At 41.9% G+C, this 22,178-nt stretch overlaps 1 long non-coding RNA gene across 1 annotated transcript in view; it reads right to left on the bottom strand.

Moving 5' to 3' along the window:
* Positions 1-286: 286 nt before the first annotated feature.
* Positions 287-22,178, bottom strand: part of LOC109285705 (uncharacterized) — an 80,713-nt gene continuing 58,821 nt past the window's right edge. Inside the window, exon 8 of the long non-coding RNA XR_009455249.1 lies at positions 287-361. This is a non-coding gene — a long non-coding RNA (uncharacterized LOC109285705). The remainder of the gene's footprint in view (positions 362-22,178) is intronic.

Below are 22,178 nucleotides of genomic sequence, written 5' to 3'. Positions count from 1 at the left end.
GCCATTCCTGAAAGACTGCATGGTTTTATATTTGTATATATAAAATTACTATGCCTATAGCTTACACTTTTGTCTGTTTTAAAGGAAAACATTAATGAAATTAAAGAAGGGACACATCTAAGGAAGCAAATGTTGACTAAAATTAAATATAAAAAAATGGAACACATTTTAGTTAAATTTCTTTGCAATTCTTTCTCCCTTCTCACTTCCTATGCTCCAGGGAAGAGAGAGTTTTCCCTAAAAATCAATAGCACATCACATCTAATAATATTTATAATCTATACTTGCTCATTTTATGTCCTTCAAGTCCCTGCTCCAACAGATTCCAATACTTCAGGTGTATAATCGACGTTACACAGAACTGTAATTAGAAGGGTAATTTCTGTATTAGTGAAATATTTCAAAACCTATGTCAAAGACAAGTACAGTAAAAGCTGCGCTATCCAGCATCTTAAAAGCCAGCATGTTCTACTAACCAGCATGCCGGCTTGTAAGATAAAGTGAAACCAGAAGTGCCCACTGCGGCACTTCTGGTTTCTCTAAGCCCCCATGGCCGGGGGCAAAGCAGCTTGTGCTGCTGAGCCCCCATAGCCTGGGGGCATAACAGGCTGTGTGGGGCTGTGCGGGGCCTGCCTCCCACAGGGCCCGTGGGACTGGTGGCAATGCCACAGGAGGGATAGCGATGCCACGGGAGGGGCAGAACGATGCCCCAGACACAGCAGGAGAAGCGGCGGCCAGGGCCACTCAATTAACTGGCGTATTTTGTTATCTGGCATCCCCCATTCCCAGGGGATGCCGGATAACAGAGCTACAGGCTACTTGGGCAGTGAATCTGGAATTTAATGCTGGAATTTTTAAAAGGCACTTAAGAAAGCCAGACACACACACTTCACTGCATAACAATTAGAATTAAGGACTATCAAGTGTTTCTTTAAAAGCTTCTAACTCATATAAATGCTTCTGAAATTGTTCCTAAATCTCCTTATGCTCCTTTGAAAAATAAAGGCTAAACATGGAAATATCTCAGTATTTCAGGTACTGGACAGACTTTCACAGCATATATATATCCAATAACTTGGCCATCTTGTCTCCAAATATGATTCTGTGCCTATTCTGATATTATTTTCTTTTAAATTACCTGGCAGGAAAGTTTTAATTCCCCTTAAAATCAAGTATTCTGGGATTTTAATAAATGATCCTGTTTACTTAAGTGTCTTATTCAAATGATGTGTTCCTGCAGATGTTTCTGGCATAGTTGGCAGGGAACTGAGGAGCCTAAAGAATTGCCTGTTGCCTACAGTTGGACTATAAAATTTATTACTTTTTTTACAATGTAAAACAGCTCTGTTTTATTTGCAAAATATAATCCTTCAAAAAAATGTCTGGCCTTCAGCTCATCTTTTTTACTAGATTTTATTCTTGACTTTTTTCCACTATAAAGGAGAAAAATTGGCCTTAAAACATACTTTGAAGAAGAAGATGGTGTGACTCCTCCCTTTGAAGCCAAATTAAACTGAACTAGGTGTATCTCTGGGTATACTGCTGCAGGTGATGCCATATTCCAGTTAGATATAAGACCCAAATGAGATTAAGATCCCACCTCAAGTCTTGCAATAGCAGAGTGAAAGCAATAATATTAAATTCCATTTTTTAAAATCAAACTTTCTACCAATCCTCTATAATAATATTTAGCAGCTATCTAACTCCTCATCCACTGATCTCAAAGCTCCCAAATTCAATATTCTAATTAGAGAAGGGGGGGGGGAGGGGAATCTACTGTCCCTCTCACACACAATAGCCCAGATTGAGAGTTGGACACTGACATTTTGAACCACTTAATGCCCTTTTTTTCTTCCATTTTGTCAAAAATCTTAAGTTTGAGCAATGGGCTTCCTTCTAACAAGTCAAATTTCTCTCTTAAGTGATGCTTTCTTGAATCGGTCTCTACTTCAGATTAACAAAATCATTCACTGTACAAATTCCATGAAATCTAGAGATCTAAAGCAGTGGTGGCTAAAACTGTCTCTGAGAAACCACGTGATTGGATCATGCTACCTCAGTAAATTCCAAAGAGCAATGAAAGGGCCAGGTTTCTTGTGGTTTTTTGTTTTATGCAGTCATTTATACTAATACAAAGCACTAAATGGTAATGATTTACACCCACTTTACACTTCTATAACTGATTAAAAAAGGTGTAGGACAACAGAAAATCTGACCCACCATCTTTTTCAAATTCCATTCTCGGATGGTGGGTGGCTATACATCAGTTGCAAGTAGTATTCTCTAGTCTCTTTTTACTCCCTCTTTTCAAATGACTTAATAAAATTCTAGTGGTCACATTGCCCTTCAAAAACTTCCCCCTTTGAAAGAGACAAAATGCTCCAAGGCTAATGCTTATCCTACTACTTCATATAAATATATAAAGTACAATCTGCAACATAGCACTGAGGGTCATTAAGAAGTCCTATGCCAGGATTTATGTTGAGCTTATTATAAAAAATATTGGCAAGAAAGTTATAAATGGCAGCTTTGTACATTACAGTCACGCCTTCTGCAGTGTGCTGAGAAACAGCCCCCCAAAATCTTTAAACAATATGTGGTATTTTACAGTTTCTGGGTTTTCATAACAAATCAGGGTTACATTTTCTACTTTTATGAACAGTCTACATTCCTTCTGTAACACTCCCAGGAACATCACTTTCAAGCATACTGTACCCAGTTGCTTCTACTTTGTACATGTCAATCCTGGAAATGTGGATGTGAACCTACCTTCCCTACTCTCCTTGAAATCTTTTTCTTTAGCCTACTTGGGAGGGAAATAATATTAGAGCTGTTTCCACCACTTCGTTTACATGGCTGATGTACATGGACTAAGAGTGAGCAAGCAAGCTGTGCTTGAGGATAGAGCTTTTGGTAGCATGTTATAAACTGTTGGATTACACCTGATTTGAATGGCAGTATCTAAGCAGTATTACAGGACAGAACACTGTCCTCTATGCATTCCAGTGGTGGCCAGTCAATAGGGGGCTCTCAGGCACCACCCCATCAGTTTCAGAACAATATGATCAATGTCATGATCATGATTATGCTCATGTACTACACATACACAACAAAAAGTTGAGTATGCACAGTAAGGGACCTCAGGGCAATCTCCTTACCACCCTAATAGTGCATGCACAGTAGAAACACTTCAACAGTTAGAATGGATCGGGAATGGCTGGTGACCTGTGTGACAGGTGGGGTAGGTGGTGCTTCACACTGGGAGTGGCCCTGCACAGCTGTGACAGCGGGACCATGCAGGGATTCCTTGCCACTGCAAGCTGCCCCCCTGCTGCACTGGTGATGCATCCCTGCGCCTGCCGCTGCTTTGAGGAGTGCAGCCCTGTGATGTTGCCTTCACTGCAGCCCCTCATACAGGGGGCACACTGCCGTGGCAGCAGGGGGCAAGAAATGATGAGGAGGAGGTTTTCTGCACATCTCCTCTGCTCCCTTCAGCACCAGGTCATGGGGGGGAGAAGCAAAGCAGCAGAGAACAGCAGGCCCCCTGCTTGCTGCTGTTCCCTGCTGCCTTGCTTCTCCCCTCATGACCCAGCACTGCAGGGAGCAGAGGAGCTGCACAGAAAACCTCCTCCTCACTGCTTCTCTCCCTCTGGTGCCCCCGTGTTGCACCCCCTGTGCTCGGGGCTGCAGTGAGGGCAGTGGCATGGGGATGCACTCCTCAAAGCAGTGGCAGGTGCAGGGGCGCATCACTAGAGCAGTGGAGGAGGCAGCTTGCAGCGATGAGGAATTCCTGCATGGCCCTGCCATCCCCAGCTGTGCAGGGTCACTCCCAGTGTGAGGCTCCACCTGCCCCACCTGCCTCACAGGTCACCAGCCATGCCTGATGCATTCATATACCATTTTTTTTCTATTGTTTCATTAAAGCTGGTGGCAAAACTTCCACTGACTGAATTGGTAATTAAATTGGTATCATATAATGAATTCTGTGAAAGGAAATAAGTAAGTGTGAGAAGAAAGAAACTCATAAAAATATCTTGCTCTTTGCCCCTCTTACATGGGTTTTCCCATGGGGTAAGGAAATTGAGCCTAGAGTTCTTGGTTTATTTAATACTGGTTATTTAAATAGCATTATTTAAAATACTGCAAACAAATGGACAAGAGAAAACATTAGTGCAATATACCCTTGATAAAAGCCAGGGGGAAAACAGGGGTTGCCTATGTAAAGATTTACAGGGAGGTCTGATCTGACTGACTACAGAGTCCCATTGGACTGTGTCGCAGGGGTACAAGCATGAGTGAGCGAGGAGCCCCACCCATCAGGGAGCCCGGGACAAGGGGAAGGCAGCCCCTAAAGAAGAACCCTGAAAAGGAAGAAAACTTACCCCTTGTAGGATGCTGACAATCCGGGGACACAGGAGAAAGACCCGTGCTGTTTATCAGCAGCACTTATCTGCAGCTGGAGCCAGGTGACATCAGTGGGAGACACTGCCTGGCAGATTCAAAAGCCAGCTCCGAGAGGGAGCGAGGGGGAATGCCGGGAGTGAGAGGAGTGGTGATGATTCCCCACTCTGAGTGCATCCAGCACCGGCAAGAGAAGGAAGACCAGACACAGAGGCCGACGTTGGCACTGATGGGATCAGGGGAAGCATCCTGCACCAGCGGCAAGCAGCACGGGAACACAGGACGTGAGGCAGCTCAGCGAGGAGCCACAAAAGAAACCAGCTGGGGCAAGGTGGAACAGCCAGAACTCCTGGCTTAGGGAAAAAAAAAAAGGAAAAAAAGGAAAAAAAGAAAGAAGGGAAGATCCAGGACTGACACCACTGGAGGGCAAGCCGCACAAAGATCTTGGGCTCCTCTCAAAGGCTGGCATATGGATGGGGTGTAGGGGAGGTGGAGCCCCGCATACATCCACCAGAAAATGTGACAATCCCAGAGGTCCCCTCAATGGGAATCCCCACCACTGAAGAACCATCCAAAGTCATGGCAGACAAGTTTTGGGGTTTTCCCAGGAGTGACCAAGAGGCTTCTCCAGGATTGCACAGGATCTCATCATGCCCAAAACCAGGTGCACGTGCTAGAGTGGCATGGGAGCGGATAATCGAACAGAGGTGGGCACAAACTACTCAGAGTAGCAAGGAATTATAGGACCAGGCCCAAAGAATCCAATGTCTTGCTGTTCAGACAAAGATCATTGCCGACCTTCTTCAGTTTCTTCCCATCTGACTAGAAACTCATGTAGGTGCACTACTATAGTAGGAGGTGTGGCATTCCTGCTACTTTAAGAGCAGGAAGGCTGCAGATGAGGCAGATGGCAGATGTGGCAGGAGATAATCAGGGACCACATAATTTAGAAGGGGACTGTGTTACCAAATTTGCCCATTACTTTGGGGTGTGCTCATTTATTAGGGATAGTTTCTAAGGTCTTGGTGATTCTGTCAATGTGCTGCTTGTGTTACTATACGGAGCTGTATTTCTCCCTTCTGCAAGCCCTCACCCCCAGTGGAGCTATCTTGCAGGACTCAATCTCAATGGGACTGGGTTCCTCCAGTCACCAAATCAGTCATACACACAAACACACACAAATTAACGTGACACGCCTGATCTGGCCAGGCTGATCAGCATGGACAGGCTGACACCCTCATATGCCAAGAATCAGTTCATAAGAGCAACAATAAAATGCAGTCAAACACAAGCACACAGGTAAACAGAATCCCTCTGAATCCGGCTGGGTGTCCAGCTGACACCCTCATGGGCCAGCATTCAGTTCATAAGGGCACGTCTGAGTCAAACTGGGTCAATCAGCCTGTACAAGCTGATCCCCTTACGTGTTTCAAACTCAGCACGTCCCAATCTTGGCCTCTTGATGAGCAGAGCCCACAATAATTTAGGCTTCACAGGGATCTTTAGCATAGGTAAAAGAAGCGTTGCTGCAGAGCACAGGAGGAAAAAGAAGCAGAGAAGGAAAAATATACCCAATTACTACCAGTTTGCCTATAAAAGTTATTTATTGCTAAGCATATGAAATATATGATAGTACTAGTAGTAATAGACATGCAAAAGAAAAACAAACACAAACAATGACAATACTACCCTGGTTTCACTAAGTATTTGGGGAAACTTAGCTCAAGCTTAACTGATACAGTTCAGGTTCAGAAGTTTATGCCTAGAGAGAAGAGAGAACGCTGGGAATCTCACCGAGTCCACGGTACCCAGGCTGCAAAGCTGACAAGCACAGTCCGTAGCACAATCCTTGAAGAGAGAGACGATCTGTTCTTCCAGCGTCCCAAGAACGACAGGGGATGGTGTCAACACAGGAGTTTTCTTCTTCTTTCCTTTTTCTTTCTTCTCTTCTTTTTTTTAAGCACACACACTTACAGATTTTTATACCCTCAGTTCAGCTGCTTCGAAGCACCCTCAGTAGTGTAAATCACTGTCTTTTCTATTGACAAGGGGTTATCTGGTTTGGACCATCTCAGGAAACTGATTGATAATCAGGAAACACTTAAGATAAGGGAGTAACCCAAATACTTGGGAGCCAGCTTGAGATTCCTATGGATGGCTGATATCCTGATGGGATATCTCATGGTTTCTTCAGGAAAAATAGATAGCTTGCAGCATCAGGATTTTGGATTTTTACTTGTTGTGCACAAGCCTCAGCTTAGCATGACTTTTCCAGATTTAACTATACTCTTTTAACAGACTTAAAGCAATTATTGGGGTGCTCATAACCTTTTGTGGAGAGGACTCCCACCAGTCGTCTCGGGAAAGATACGACAACACCTGGGATTAGGGCTCCAGCAGGCTGGATGCTGTGATGAACCCTTAATCATTGTTCAAATGTTGCCCGTACCCCCTCTGACTCGGTCTCTTGCCTCAGCATTCCCTAACCCGGCAACCGAGTTTTAGTCAATCAAGTTTAAATAGGCCTCCCATAGTGGGACCGGGGAATGTACGGCCCGAGATGCCTATTAAACTTAGAGCTGTGTGTGTGTGTCTGGGGGGGGAAAAGTCCTTAGCAAATCCAGATTAGAACTGGTCTGATAAATGCTGAGCTGGGTGTGTGTGAACATGGGTTAATTAACATTGGAAGCACAGATTCCCCATCATGCAGCGCTCTCCTGCTTCTCTGGTCCCAGAATTCACTGCAGTCTCTGCTTCAGGCTTTCTGTTTTCCATCTCTCATGTAAATGAATGGTCATCTGGTTCCATCTCAGATGCAAATGAGACCGAGGGCAGTTGTTCACTCTTATCACCCTTATCTGGAGAGTTTTAGGTGCGTCTCTCACTGCATCTTAATCAGTTTCGTTTATGTGGGGGGGAGTCCTTTGTGAGTCAGACAGACTGCATCCTGTGCCAGGGTTGCCCAAGAATACAGAGCTGAGGCGTAACAACTGGGTTTGTTGTATATAAGCTCAGGCCTGAGCTGGGCAGTCAGTTTGGCCCTGGAGGTTGCTAAGAGAACATCTGGGCAGGATGGCTGCAGATCCTGAATAACACCTAAAAGATTACAGCTAGTGGTAACAACTGGAGGTTTGGGAGAAACTAAGGGGAGGAGGAGGTCCCAACAGGCCTGGGAGTGGGGCCAGAGGTAAGAGCCTGGGTGAAGGGGGGAAGATGGGACCAGAGAAGTTTGGGTGCCTGGGGAGGACCAGGAGGGTGTGGTGACCAGGAGAGATTAGGTACCTGGCAGTAGTGTGGAGATGGGCTCAAGGCCAGAGCCAGAACAAACTCAGAACAGGGAGTAGGATAGCAGGAGATGACAGCTCACTCAGAAATCCCTAGGGCAACCTCCCTTTTCTTAAAAGTATAAGTACATTAAGTACAAATGGCAAGTGAACACAAAGGGAGGGTCAGGGTAAAGCAAAGGGGTGTCATGGCCCCCAACTTCAAGGAATTTTGTTTCAGGGGGCACACACAGCTTAGAAGATCAGAAAGGTTAGATCAAGTAAAAAACTTAGAAGTTCAGGAGGTTAGATCAAGTAAAAAATGGCCACTTGAGCTAACTCAGTGACTAGATAAGTGCTGGTAAACCGATCTAAGGTAAATCAAGGTACGGGTAGGGGAAGAAGTGGGTGGGATTGGGCAGGCTAGTGGGACAATGGCAGGGAGGGTTGGCAGAATCAGGGACTGGGACTAATGGGGTACATGAAAGGGGAGCTTGAGAGGCTTGGGGGGCTACCAGGGTTTGGGAGAGTGGTATCCAGGAGGATTAAGTAGAATTGGGGGGGGGGTTCTCTTCCCCCCCCCCACTGAGGAATACTTTTATATCCCTGACCCTCCCCCTGCACACCAATATCAACCCAAGCAATATATTCACCCATCCCCCCAACCTGACTTACTTTGATTGGGCTCCCAGCAGCAATGAACACTGGTAAAGCCAGCAGCAGGAGTGGTTCCTGGATCAAGGGAGGTGGCTGGTCAGCAGAGGGGTTATCTGTTAGGAGTGGGGAGAAGGATCAGGGCCTAAAAATAGCCCAGTGCAGTGGGAGGCAGAAGACTTCATAAAAATGCAGCCCCAAGGCTGGCGCATTGCTGGGCTTCCCCAGCCCTGTGGCTGCACTCTGAATATGTACAGATGTTTGGTTAGATTGGTCTAATCCACAGGTGACTGGTGCCTCCCGAGTCTGGCTGGGGGTGGGGAACCCACAAGCGCCACTGACAGTGGCTGCAGTTGGGCCATAGCTGGCGAGCTCCCACAGGCACCACTGCCAGCATAGGCAGCAAGAGCAGAACTGGCGAGCTCCCACAGGTGCTGCTGCCAGTGTCGTCCACAAGGCCAGAGCTGGTGAGCTCCTGCAGGTGCCGCTGCCAGCATTGGCCCTGTCAGGGAGGGCACGTGCCTTCCCCCCCATATCCCTCCTGTGCATTACCTATGGTCTAACCTGTATCCAGTTTAACTTAGGGCACCTCTCAGGTGCCCTAAGTTAGATCAGGTGGACCATTTTTTAAACAGTCTAATTGTCAGGGAATGTCTGTACAGTTTGGCACTTAGAACAATCTAACCAGAGAGCTAATTGTAAAGTCTGTACATGGGTAAACTAAATTAGATCAAGCAGCCACTTCTTACCTGATCTAACCTCCTGAATTTCTATACTCACCATTAGGAATTTAATTATTTAATGTAATTATTTAATGTAATTATTTAATTTAATTATTCATACTGTTTAGCTTAAGTTAGTAATGGTAAATGATTGTATCTATTATATCAATGTCAATAAAGGTTCATTTAATTCTAACGTAAAGTGAAAATAATTTATGCACACAAATGATTTAAAACATTGCTGAAATTTGTGAACACAAATACTAATGAAGTCATAAATGTCCTAGGAAATTTGCAGTTCCACACAGTCTAAGAAACAGAAAATGAATGTCATAAAATGTGGGGCGGGGGGGGTAGGATATGAATAAGAAGCAGAGAGATTTCTCTCTTGGAAGTCTTTCTTCCAATGATCAGGTTCACTTTTATACCAAACAGCCAGCTTTTCAGAGTGTTCATCTATGTCGTTCCCATATCTATAATACATATGTCATCCTAAAAAATCAACCAAGTCCATTCTTTCATAAACATTCACATGTTTCACATCCTAACCAGATTGTGGAGGTTCCATACAGATGGTTAAGCAAACCAAGAAATGAGACACTTACATGGCACTCTTGGTTTATAAAACAAAAACAAAAACTTCTAGAGATGAAAGTTCATTTTCACTCCTTTCACTGTGGTTTCCTTATTTTATGCATTTAAAATATATGGTATTGGATGTACATTGTGAAGTCATATGAAGATAAAGAATTAACTGCATAGAAAGTATTTCTGCTAGGAAACTACAGTAAAATTTCTGTTATCTGGCATCGCCGGGGTAAGGGGGATTGCCGGTTACGTAGAAACTCCAGTTATCCGAAATAACCTGGCAGGGTTTTCAGATAACATGGCACTGAGGGAGGGAGGGCGGGGTATAGCAGTGGCTGCATGCAGAGCGGCGGCAATGCAGGGTGGTGGGAGCTGCCGCATGTGAGCTTCTCCCCCTCCCCCGTGTCTGACCATCTGCTGGAAACTCTGGGTAATGGAGTATAGTTAAGTTATGGTTGGTTAAGTAATGGTTGATTAAGTACTGGATAGCAGAGATTTTACTGTAGTTGTTGGAGGAATACTAATGAATTGAGTCCACTGCCCTTAACCCTCTCAGACTTTGGCAATATTCAGATTCAGAACATGGTCTGCCTACACAGTATGAGAATGGCTTGACCAACACTGAAATATAAACCACCTCTTCAGGTAATCAAACAGTAATTAATTTAGCATAACATTTAATAAGACAATCTAAAATTAGTACAAAGACTTTTTTCTGTATATAACTGATTTCAAACAAAACTTTTGAATGATTATTCTTTTTCAACATTCAAATGACTTCAACAATGTTAGAAGCTGAAGAGTCAGAATACTTGTTCTGCAATTTCTAAAACAGTTGCACAGACTAATGAAGTAGGTATGTTGCCAGTAGGTCAAGGGAAGTAATTATTCCCCTCTATTCAGCAATGGTGAGGCCACATCTGGAGTACTGTGTTCAGTTTTGGGCCCCCCCACTACAAAAAGGATGTAGACAAATTGGAGAGAGTCCAAAAATGGTGAGGGGGCATGAGGGACATGACTTATGAGGAAAGACTGAGGGAACTGGGCTTATTTAGTGTAAAAAGGAGGAGACTTAATAGCAGTATTCAACTACCTGAAGTAGGGTTGAAAGAGGATGGAGCTAAACTATTCTCAGTGGTGGCAGATAACAGAACAAGGAGCAATGGTCTCAAGTTGCAGCAAGGCTAGATATTAGGAAGAATTTTCTCACTAGGATGGTAGTAAAACACAGGAACAGGATACCCAGATTGGTGGTGGAAGCTCCATCCTTGGAGGTTTTCAAAACCCAGCTAGACAAAGTTTGGCTAGGATAATCTAGTTCAGGATGGTCCTGCTTTGAGCAGGGGGTTGGACTAAATGACCTCCTGAGGTCCCTTCAAGCCCTAACTTTCTATGATTCTAAGTTAGTAGAATCAGAATTCAGTTAGCCTAGACTCTTCCATGACTATTAACTATTAACAGAATAAAGGTTTAGCCATGGAACCCTTTAATCTGTCAGTTGAAGCAAACTTTAATTATGACAGGTACAGGGTATGTAAAAACTGAACTTGAACATGCCCACAGTGTTTATTCTAGAAGGTCCATTGTCTTAAGTAGTGCAAGGTGATGAATGGAGACTGCTACTAGATTAGAAAAGCAGCATCAAATGAGATTCTTAATAAATTAATTAAAATCTACAACAACTGGAAGGAAAAATAATTCCATAAAGGGTCCATTGATGATACGTCATACGCTGACAGTGGGGGAGCATAACTCTGTGCCACTGCTGCCCCCCCTGCTGCCAGATATGAGATCAAACTGTGCTGCAGCCCTGTGCCCTATTATCAGTGCAGAAATATCACCACTGCTCCCACTGCTGCCAGGCCCTGGCTCCAGCTGGGCTGCAGCCCTGTGCCCCACACCCCACCATCAGCACAGAAATCTGGGGAGGCATTTGCTTTCACATGGTCCCCCAATGCATCGCTAATGAGATGGCCTGAAACTTTCTGTGCAATTGCATTTTTATAAGTGCTTACATTGGGAGCCTTGGTGTATGGATCAAGAGAACATATAAGTTAGGAAAGAGAACATGTATTAACAGATTGGAGAAAAGAGAACTTAGTATAAACATGACAAATCTTACTCTTTCATTTTACCAGCTCTCTTTAACTACACTATGCAGAAAACAAAGCCGGGAACTTCCGAAGTCATACAGATACAGATAGTTACACTTTAACAGTAACTGCATCCAGACACACATAAATATCCATTGCAAGTCTCAATGGGAAAATGATATTCTTTCCCAGATGATCCCATAAATAACAAAATGTTTGTTCTGAGGACACAGGTTCTATCTCTTTCAGTTTTATTTGTTAAAAAATATATATCTGAAAGCTTAATATTAGTATCATTTGGAGGTGAACTGATGCAGTTGATGTTTCAAATAGACTTGACATATGACCTAAAATCACATCACACTCTCAGCTTTTATTTTTCCATTTTTCATTTAGGAATGCAAGACATGCGCACACAAACACAGAAATGTATCATTAAATTCATAAAACCTTATGCTCATTTTTGGCTGAATAACAATGTGTGCAAAGCTATAAAAATTGAATTATGACAAATTCAGAATGCTCTTTGTCTTTGTGTTGTTTTAATTTCCATTTTTCATGTTTTTTCCAGAGGCTGGTTCTAGTCTATTACACACAGTACCTGTCTGTCTGCTTCTTGTCCTGTCAATCATCTGGCCTTATATTTTTCTGTTCGTCAATGCTTTTAGATTCTAAATCTTTGTATTCCACAATATGCAATATGTTTGTTGATTATAAAAAAGTAAGTCTTCACCAGACATACATTCTAGTAATCAGAGATATAGATATTAACATTTCTAACTAGCAGACTGCAGCTGAGTAAGGCATAGGAATTTTTCATCAACATTAATGAGAGTTGTAGTAAGTCCTGTAGCCATTATCCAGAGCAGATCAAGATTTTTAAATAGATCACTTCTTTTTCAGTCATTAGTGTCTTCTTAAAACAACATCATGCTTTGTTTCCTTGATCAAAGCTATAGAGGTACAGGTTTGAAAATAAATTTCACTTTGGTGTTTTGCTTTCAAAACATGTCAGCCTCATAAGCAGGCTAATCTTTGGTGATATATTATGATGGATTGCACTTACTCATGCAAATTGTCTATATACTCAACTTGCCACACATTAAAAGAAATTATTTTTCCCTGTGTGCATGTTGGTATATCGGTGAAAGCTAAAAGGCTCATATGTGAATACTTAAACAAACACACTTTTCTTTGGGCCAATCAAGAAGCTGGTTTTGCAATTATCACTGGTATTTAAAATGGTACTCCCATCTTGCAGGAATTTTGCACCTGGGGTAATTCCATGGGACTTAAAAGGTCACTGTGAAAGGAAAGATGTGAATTATACACATCAGAACTATGGGTTACAGCCTGGAGAAAAGAATGATCCTAGATCTCAGAGTGTCCCAATGGATTACCCACCATCTAAATCCAGACCTTTACTATGTTTCTATTTATTCAGAAGTGTTATTGGTCAGCTCTGCAGAAAAGTATATGAAAAATTCAGAGTTTAGGGTGTACATATATTCTTAAAATGCCTGCACCCAATGTTTCCTGAATTATAATTCATGAAACACCTGTTACAGTGTAAATGAAAGCAGGTACCTCAAAAAAGGTAAAATGCTTCAGTTTAAGAAAAGCTATCCTTGAAATGATCAAACACAGCTGAACCCATTAAACCCTTATTAAGTCATATTAGATTAAATACCTAGTTCATTATATGCCCCTGCACTGTGATCAAGAATAATTTATTTATCACCTTAACTATGTCTATTGCTAGGCATCTACAGCTTTTCCTGGTAATACAGAAAATTAGTTCTCAGAAAGTAAAAATGCACATTTCCTCAAATTCTATTTTATACTTTCAATTTGTGAGAGAACATGAAGCGAATCACAAGGAAAGAGGAGAAGAGGGAAGGAGAAATTAAGGATGTTACAACAATATTCTTTTGTTCATCATCTGCATGCTAGAGAAATTAAACAGTCCTCAACCAATCAGTAAAAGAAGATTTGAAGCTACTAATGTTAAATCTCCAGATCAGCCCAAACATGCCATCCCTTGCCACCAACACTAACCTGCCCAAGTCAAAAAACAGACAGACCCAAATCCAGCACCACACACAGTTCTATTAGTGTTTTCTGCCATCCAGTTTTCTCAGCCATCAAAACCACACTCCAGTAGCTTTCCTTCGCTATCAGAGCTTGATGGTGTGAGAAATGCAAACCCTTGAAAACATATATTATCTCCTGTGAAAAACTCAAAAGTCCTACCACATTGAGATCAGGGCTAAAGTACTAAGCCAAATAACATGCTTTGAATTTGAAAATATCACAAATAACAGTAACAGATTTTCCATAAATGTGAGTGACAAAAATAGGGAATTCTTCACAAAGGAGATGATTTACAGGATTTTTGACTGCAACAAAACATTAATGGTTTAGATATATTAAAAACAAATGGGTCTATGCTCTTCTGGGCTACACCCTAGAGTATATATGTAATATGGGGTGCTAACAGAAGTAACATTTTGTTGCATGACTGGCCCCCTGAAAGTACTCTACAGCCATGCCCTGACACAAGAGCAGGGCTGCAGAGCCCTTTAAAAGTGCCCAACAGCATGACAGATAAACCCTAATTACATGAAGGTTTAGAAGAAGGCACTCCAAAATGAAGCATCTTCATTAACTTCTGTCAGTGAACGCAGGGAGTAGGGCTTAGCTGATACAGCCCATCCCTGCCCACAGTGCTGTCTTCAGGATGGGAGGGGGAAAGGGAGTGGAGAGAATTCCATCTGGGGTTTGCCCAGCATTCGCTGGAGGGGGAATATGAATTGGAGCCTTCCCCTCCAGCAAAGGCTGGGCAAACCCCAAATGGAACTGCCTCCCCTCCCTTCTCCCCCTCCCATCCTGAAGACTGCTCTGGAGCTGGGGGAAGAAGGGGTGGGGTCAGGGAGAGAGGTTGTAGACATGCAGCTGCCTCATAGACTTCATAGATTTCATAGACTTTAGGGCTGGAAGGGACCTCATGAGATCATTGGGTCCAGCCCCTTGCCCAAGAGGCAGGAAGTCAGCTGGGATCAGATCACCCTAGCAAGATAAGCATCCAAGCATTTCTTAAAGGTATCCAGAGCAGGTGCTTTCACCATTTCTGGGAGGAGTCTATTCCAGACTCTGGAGACTCGGACGGTAAAGAAGTTTTTCCTTACGTACAGTCAAAAATGGTCTTCCAGCAGTTTGTGACCATTAGACCTTGTCTTTCCTTGGGGTGCCCTGGTGAACACATTCTCCCAGTTCCTGATGCACCCCCTTATATACTTACAGGTTGTCACCAAGTCACCCCTGAGCCTTCGTTTCTCCAGGCTGAAAAGTCCCATGCCTCTCAGCCTCTCCTTATAAGTCCTGTTCTCTTGACCTCTAACTATGCATGTGGCTCTCCTCTGGACTCTCGCAAGCATGTCCAGATCCTTTCTAAAGTGTGGAGCCCAGAATTGGATGCAGTACTCCAGCTGCAGCCTCAACAAGGCTGAGTAAAGCAGGAGGATAACTTCTTGGGTCTTGCTCGAGATGCTTTTGGTAGATGCAAGCCAGAGTTTTATTTGCTTAGCTGGCTGCGACATCTCATTGGTGGCTCATGTCCATCTTGTGGTCAATCATGACCCCCAAGTCTTTTTTGGTCATGGTGCTAGTGAGTGTAGCACTACCAAGCCTATAAGTATGATGTGACATTTTTCTTGCAAGGTGGAGCGCCTTGCATTTCTCTGTGTTGAAAGTCATCAGGTTTTGATTCACCCACCTTGCAAGGCTGTCCAGGTTGGCCAAAATTGCCAGCCTATCCTCTAGCGTGACTGCACTTCCCCATAATTTGGTGTTATCTGCAAACTTAGCCAGTCTGCTTCTGGCTCCAGACTGGAGCTTGATCTCAGAAGCCCCCAGACCCAACAGAGTCTGTTGAGTCAAGGGGATCACTGTAACTCATGGCACTTCCTGTTAAGCACCATGAGTTACAGCAGGGAGCTGTACATCTGACAGTGCCCATGAAGGAATGGCTTTGGTGGGTACCTTTAGTTATCTCTCAAAGTTTTCATTTTCCTGGATGGGCTGTGAACATCTAGACAGTTACAAGTTTTAAAGCATTTGAAGGAAAGCATTTGTTTAGCGTTCTACATATATCGGTTAATGGCCATCGGCTAGCAATGTGATAAGGAAGCAATCCTAGGGTGTATTAAGTACAGCACTTTCAGTAGAGACAAGAAATATTAGTACCACTCTGCAAGGCATTTTAAAGACACTATTTAGAATACAGTAGGCATATCTACACATGAAATTAATGTGATGCAATAAACTCATGCACATCTTGGACTGGAATTGCTTCCAGGTATTGTGTTTACACAGGCACCTGGACCGCAGCACACTTAGCCAAGTTAGAGCAGCCCCAGCTGGTAGTGTCTCCCAGGGGGTCAAGCCTGCTAGCTCAGGGCCACTCCAACCCAACTCAATATGCTGCAGAGGGGCTGGCTATAGAAATAAATTCCCTCCCCCCCAGCCCCCTCCCCAACACCTCCACCCCATGAATTACTTACTATCTTTGAGAACGAGAAGTGGGGTGCTGTCTTTTCTGCCTCCCTCTTGTATGTTGCATATTGACCACAGCTAAAGGCAGGAATTTGGCTGGGTGCAGTAGTGCTTTTAATGGTACTAAAAAAGTCTTGCTTCCTTCTGGTTTATACACATTATGTCAAGCCAGTCACCAAATCTGGGGTCAGGAAGAAACAAGAGTACTAACAAATGTACTGTCAGATGCAATTTTGCATTGGGATACTAGTCTTTTCCATCTCCAACATCTATGATTTTATGCTTCTGTTATGTATTTAGAGCTTTCACCGACAAAATCCAGGCAGAGCTTTGCCTGAACTGAGGACCACAACAGTACAAAAAACCCTCACATCTCATAATCTACTAACGACTAAGCACAAACCAGCAAACCTCAAATGTGAATGGCGCCAATACATGAGGAGATGCGCCAACTCAATATGTTTTCTTCCCAAGAGGTTCTGATAGAACCCACCCATATTATATACCTAGCACCCCTAGCAGAATTCCTTTAGTAAGGGAAATTACAGCAGTCTGTTCCAATAGGAATGCATCTGGCCCACAATGAAAGTACCCAAACATTAAAGAGAAAGACATTTCTAGTTGCATTGCATTGGCTCTGACATATACTTTTAAACTGTAGAATTTTGCTGCAATATAAAATGCAGCCCAAATTACATCATTCACAAGCTATTCCCTACCCATTGCAGTAGAAATATAGGAATATAAAGCCTGTGGCATTATGGGATATCACAAAATTAATTAAGATACCTTACTGACCTTGAGACAGAAACTCTCTCTTAAAGGAAGGAAAATGGGAATAACACTGCAGAGCTAGAGGCAAATTGACTCATAATAGATATCTCAGCAATGAGAATAAGTTGCCAGGAATCCTCCCAGATCCAAATCTGGATTTGCATGCCAGGAAGCTTAGTTCTATATCGACTTCCAATGCAGTGCACTCAAAGGTTCTTTGGGATAGTATATAAACCATGATAATCTATGAATGCTTCAGCTCTTAGTAAACAATAGTGATACATATTGTATGCGAAACCAAGGATTTTGAATATTGCTGTGGTCTTTAGATTTGAGTAGCAGTAGTGCAGGCCAGTCCCTGTCACTCTGACTTAAATGGGAATGCGATTGGCCATTACATCATGTCAAATTACCCAAAAAAGGAATGAAGGATTGATTTTACTACTTAAACCACAACCCATTTGGCTGTCTTTAAAATTATTTTAAAAGGTATATTTCTATTGCAGGGGGAAATCCTTCAAGCTAATTTCAGAGGCTTCCAGTAAATTTGTTTTGATTTTAATACTCACCACTTAAAACCCCTCTGTCTGATGTTAAAAAAAATGTGATGCTTTGACCTGATGCATAGTAATGTGATGCGAAGCAATGCGAGTCAATTTGCCCAACCTTGGCAAGACATAATGCAGTGAAACAGTATGCTGATTTGAGAAGTGAATCAAAATGCCTAAGCTTTCTCTTTTGTGATATCTGCAAATCACTGAATAATGTGGTTCACTGACCAAGTGAGTTATTTTCAAGAACTTTGGCACATCTTTAATTATGAGATATGTAAAGATGAAATGGAAACATGCAGGGCATATTTCTTTATGGCTGCTGAACTTTACTTATGGAAAAGAACTTGTTTTTATTAAGCTGTCTCTGGAAGGCGTAAAATGCATAAGGTATATGTTGACAGTATGTTAATTTTTCTCAGTGCATATACTTAGCAGCTCCCCTGATAAGGGAGCTCTTCTGGATGCATGTAGTAGGATATATATATTTATGCAGACAATAGCTTCTTTCCTGGTTGGATGCTTTTAAATTTACTCAACATATCAACAATATTATAATGGTTCACTTGTGACTCAGAAAGAATGTAAAAACCCTCATCTGTCCCTATTTACTAAACATTTATGTGCCCTTTCTGCTTGAAAAATAAGGAATTTGCATGCTGACAATGATTATGCAAATTCCTTGTTCTGAGAACCAAGTCCCTGAGGATTCCTGAGTTGAAAGAATTCCTCCTTAAATGTATCATCACTGTCCAAATCAATGGCCTCTTAAGAAACAATTTTCTGTAAACAGTAAATGCAGCTTTACATCATTTCCATTTGCTTTACTCTGAAGTTTTACTTCTTTGTTTTTTCTGTGAGCAACCATCATTAAAACCCTGTGCATTTGCTTCCTTTGAAGCAATATTGTATATGCTATTTGTATTTTAGCCTTCATTCCAGGTATCCCTGAAATTTTGGGGATGAGACCTAAATAACAGGGCTGTGCAAAGCTTCAGTCCTTGATTCAATTCAGCAGAGATTCGGCCCTATTCAGTGGCCGAATTTCCAAATCCAAATCAAATCAGAGGACCCTTTAATCTCTCCAAATCCAGTTCGAACCTTCTGAATTGATTCAGAGAAATTTGAAAAGATTTGGTGATTTGGACACAGACACAGCTTTAAATGTTTTTTTCTACATACCTCTAGGCAGCAGGCGGCTTGTGAATATTGCAATGCTGGGGTGCATGAAGCATCCCACAGAAGCATGCAAGGTTCCCCAGTATGCTCGGCAGCAGACCTGGAAGTGAACCAGAAGCACTTCCAGTCCACTTCTGGGTTCACGGCCAAGTGTGTGGAGGGCCCCCCCAACACACACACTCCTGTGGGATGCTCCATCTGCCCCAGCATTGCAGCATTCATGAACCACACTGGTAGCATGAGGTATGTAGAAAAAACATTTAAAGCTGTGTCTATTATTATATACAATGATTTTCAGACTTTTAGGCTTCCCAGAAATGTTTTAGGCTCTGTACAAATCATATAGTAACAAACTCTTCAGAGAAATCACTGTACCAAAAGAGAGAAACAGGGAATGGTATTTTCTCTATGCTTCAGCTCCTATGCACAGCAGGAGTGTCTGTAGGTAGTGGCGTAAACAGTTGTCATGCAGAAGAATGATAAAAAATATAATTATACATTTTCCAGGGCAAGCCTGGCTAACAACAAAATATATTCTCCCTGCAAAATAAATGGTGTATAATTGCTAAATAAAATGATTTTTATAAATTAAGGCTCAGCAGACAAGGTTCTTTTTTCTGTAATTTGTACAATTACTACTGACACATGCAAAGCCCCCTAGAAAAGTAGTTGATCCCATTGCCCTGGATGAAAGCCATTTTATTGGATGCTGGCAACGATTAGAATTTCATGCATATTGTTTCCGTTCACAGAAGGCTGACGCCAAGACACACATGCTGGCTCATAGGAGAAGTTCCAGCAAAAAGAAAAAGAAAAGTTATCATCTGATGGAAGACTTGTTGATTTCCTTGCCACCTTTTGTGCTAAAGAAAATAAACCATTTACTCAGTCAACATATGCTACCAATAAGCTGGTCTAATTAATGGCAGACTGCTGAGAAACTGAGAAGTGTTCTTTATCAGTGCAAAAAAGAAGCCAGAGTTGGCTTCTTATGTTTAAAGTTACTTAAAGGAAACTACCTAGACAAGCCAAGCTGCGAACCCTGCTTGTCTTTCAGGGGGAAAAAAATCATCACACTGGTTTTATTTCAAGTGATGCCAGCACACATAAGAAGGAATATTAAGCACATTTGTATGAAAGCAGCAGGACACTTCCACTTCTCTGAAATACATTTTTTTCATAATGTCCATGGCTGATATGAAGCACAGTCAAGAAAGTTAATCCAAACACTTAGTAGGAAGCTGGAAAAAATACAGATAACACTACATATAATTTTGTTAAATATCATTCTGCCAATCAATGTAACTGCCTATTGGCTTCAATGTTCCTGAAAACAGCAAGCTTTTAGAGAGCTCAATGTGAATAACAGTATCTGGTATGATGATCTGAAAGTAATGCAAATCAGTTATGTACAGGTAGGGTAATCCTGTCTTTATTAGGTATGCAAAGCTCTTGCGAAAATATAAAGCACACGCTATTTAATTGAAACAGTTGTGCTCTATCACTCAAGATCTCACGTTTATAAAGTAAAGATTAAAACCAAATGAATGAAATCGTAGGGTGGATTTGTCTTCATGTGTTTAGTCAGCAAGATTTAAAAGAGGTGTTATCTCCCAGGAAGAAATAAAAATTTCCCAGTACCCACTACCAAGTGCATGGTTTCAGAAGAAAATGACATCATAATCACCATTATATAACTGTCTATTTAAGAGACTCATGACAATGTCTAGGTCAGGTCTTGTTCATGGTGACTTTTGAAATGTGAGAAATACAGCAATTGCAGGAAAGCATCAATAAGGTCAATAAGGTACCCAGTTCTCACTGAAAGCCAAGAGGCCGGACTTCCATTAGTCTTCCATCAGGGTTGGGTAACTGCCTCCCTGTTTTGCCTTTGAAAACCTCCTAGAATACTGGTGCCTATCAAATCAGATCTTGCTCTGGAATACAGCTAGGTAATATAATTTCAGGTGCAATTCTAGGATTTTGAGAAGAAGGTTGCAGTAGAGAGATCTCTGGTGCTGGGAAGTATGACCAGAGGTGGAGGTGGTAGAGAGCTCACTCTATATATGCTACACAATTCAAAGGGGGTGTGATTGCATATACCTCACTACAGATCTGTATACTTTTAAGGGGAGGATTGAGTTTGCCATGTTCAAAAAAAACCTGGAGTAGTCAAGAAGTTCTCTTAGTTCAGTGTAAAGCAGTACCATGCAGTGGTTCCAAAGGGCTGGTATGATGAGAAAAGGGATAGCCCCCCCCCCCCAAAAAGCTTTGTGTGTAGAAGAAATGGGCAACATTAAAATTCAAAATGTTGCAGCACGGTCTGGAGAGGTTTACTATTTGCTTTAAGGGGGTGATAGTAAAATTACTTTTCATGCTATATACATTTGTAAACACTCATCTAACAAAAAAATAGAGCTATACCTTTACCCCTCCCCCCACCCTTATTTTTGTTTAGGAAAGAAAGAGATTGAAAGTGGGAAAATGTGGGTAGGAAGATTATTCAAATAAAATATAGACAGTGGTGGAAGATAAATGACAAGTAGATAATGGATTGTTACCATATTGGGCTTACAGTTAAAGTACCACTGAAAAGAAACTTTTCCAGAAAGCATATCCAAAATGGAATTTGGCCATTGCCGCCAATGTCAGCCTTTCATATTCAGAGATAGGTCCATACTTCCTTGCCTTCCTGTACAGAAATAATAGTGAGAGAAGATAAAGTATGCTAGGAATAATGAAGCAAGGACCACCATGCAGGTGTCCAGATATCAGCCGTAAGTGATTTAGGGCCTCGTTCATAGACACCTTAAGACTAAGTTCTGTCATTAAAGATTGAAAAGAAGAAAAGAAATCCACACTAGCAAAATATGAAACAATTTCTAGTCTGATATCTTAATGTACTGGTTTTAATATATGTATATATAATTTTTTTATTCTGATAGTTTTCTCCTTGATAAATTTTTTTACTAGACTCTAGGAGCAGCTGTTATCTTTCTTCCATAAACCTTGAGACAACGTAACTGTAATGATTTTCCAAATAAAAAGTGAAAGGCTATCAGTACAAATATCTCAGTTTTTATTCCATTGAGATATTATGATGGTGGTAGTAATAATTCCACAGAGGAATTACTTAGAGTACAGACACAGGTCTGACCTGACCCAGCCATAACTAAGATGATACCTTTCCTAAGCTGGAAGAATTTATTTTCATTTTCTATGGAGCTCATATAATCAAAATGCTTCACTGTGACAAAGAGTTCATTGTTGCTGTGCAAATTACAGATATCACCACATCCCTGCTCTTAGGAGCAAACACTGCAATACAAAATTCAGTCAACAGGGACCACAATTTGAGAAGAGAACTATTTATGTTGTTCATTTGAAAATTCATTATAT

Source organism: Alligator mississippiensis, chromosome 10 (assembly GCF_030867095.1).
Source record: "Alligator mississippiensis isolate rAllMis1 chromosome 10, rAllMis1, whole genome shotgun sequence".
Classification (NCBI taxonomy): Eukaryota; Metazoa; Chordata; order Crocodylia; family Alligatoridae; genus Alligator; species Alligator mississippiensis.
The sequence above is the reverse complement of the archived record's forward strand: the minus strand, read 5'-3'. Positions and strand labels throughout refer to the sequence as shown.